This window comes from Trichoplusia ni, chromosome 20 (assembly GCF_003590095.1).
Source record: "Trichoplusia ni isolate ovarian cell line Hi5 chromosome 20, tn1, whole genome shotgun sequence".
NCBI classification, from domain to species: domain Eukaryota; kingdom Metazoa; phylum Arthropoda; class Insecta; order Lepidoptera; family Noctuidae; genus Trichoplusia; species Trichoplusia ni.
Genome location: NC_039497.1, coordinates 4,548,822 through 4,550,477, shown reverse-complemented (window position 1 = coordinate 4,550,477; position 1,656 = coordinate 4,548,822). Strand labels below are relative to the sequence as shown.

Below are 1,656 nucleotides of genomic sequence, written 5' to 3'. Positions count from 1 at the left end.
ACGCTTTTTATTAGCTTCACCTGTATGTTTGTTTGTAACCGACTTCTTTGGGCGCGATTTTGACCCACTTTAAACGGCCAGATTTCGTTCAAACTTTGTAGATTTATTGAGGACCGATGACAATACACTAATTTCATAAAATTATTCCATTTTTTAATTTCCACAATTTGATTTTTGTTAATTTATATAAAAAAAATCGATCGTAAAGCACTCTCTGATGCTTCGCATCATGAGTCGTGCAATAGTTTAAAATAAAAAAAAAACAAGCTATTATAAATAAGCCAAACTAAAAAGTAAAAAATATTTTTTTTTAACACTATTTTCTTAATTTAAATTATTTTTTTAGTCCGGTTTTCTATAAAAAGCGTGTTTTTTAAAACTATTATACTGATTATCTCAAAAGAGTTTCGAAGACTGGTTTTATTGATTTTCTCCGCCTTGTAGTCGGTAATTTGAAATATGTTCACCACGGCCCGTTAGCTCAGTTGAGAGAGCGTCGTGCTTACAGTACGAAGGTCGTGGGTTCGATCCCCACACGGGCCATATATCGTTTTCCACACATGCCTCCATTTTGATATTTTATCAATGTTTCGTGATGTTTCTTCATTAATGAGTAATTAATGTGCCAGCTTCAAACCAAAATCGGCAAAATTACATGCGAGATGATTAATTATAACTAGCTGCTGCCCACAACGTGGTCTGCGTGTAAACTTTTACTGAAATCCATACTCACAAATATTATACATGCGAAAGTGTCTCTGTCTGTCTGTCAAAGGACAGGGCGAGCCTCCAGTTACGACTGAAGTTTACTGTTAGGTTAGGTTAGAACTGCGACCTTCTATGAAACTAGAAACGGCTCGCATTGCGATACTGTTGGCATTTACAGTCAGCCGCTCACTCACTCATTATATAACCCTAATTTATACATTTTGACACTTGAAATTGTAATTTACAGTCACTCGTTCATTTCTTTTTCTTTATGCGTCGCATAAAAAATAGTACCTAATTAAATATGTACGCGACTTCGTCCATTTTTACTGTGGGAAATGAAAGTTGAAAATAATTTCAATACATTGGTAGTTTTTATTATTTTTCTGCAGATTTATGTTCAAACAGTGATTCCCTAAGATATTTAATGAAATTAAATAACACTACGTATATCAAAAAAACATCCTTTGAGAATTTCTGAGATCAGAGCGTTCAAACAAACAAACTTAAAATTCACAAAAGCTAAAAAAACCGCTACAAATTCATTTCCTCGTAAATGACTTGTGCTTACTTGGATAAAGGTTTGCGATTTCAAACAAAACACACACCAGTGACGTCATGCCCGAAATGAAAGAGATAGAACAACAACCAGACAGAGAACGGTATACAAGAAAACATTATTTTGATATCCCAAGCTGTGAGACTTGAACAAAAACAAAACACACGTCAGTGACGTCATGCCCGAAATGAAAGAGATAGAACAACAACCAGACAGAGAACGGTATACAAGAAAACATTATTTTGATATCCCAAGCTGTGAGACTTGAACAAAAACAAAACACACGTCAGTGACGTCATGCCCGAAATGAAAGAGATAGAACAACAACCAGACAGAGAACGGTATACAAGAAAACATTATTTTATTGAAATTTCACGTTTTGATATCCC

General features: G+C 34.5%; 1 non-coding gene across 1 annotated transcript; it reads left to right on the top strand.

Annotated features, from left to right (window-relative positions):
* The first annotated feature begins 470 nt into the window (after positions 1-470).
* Positions 471-543, top strand: Trnav-uac. Its single transcript has one exon. It is a non-coding gene; the product is annotated as a tRNA-Val (tRNA).
* The last annotated feature ends 1,113 nt before the right edge of the window (positions 544-1,656 follow it).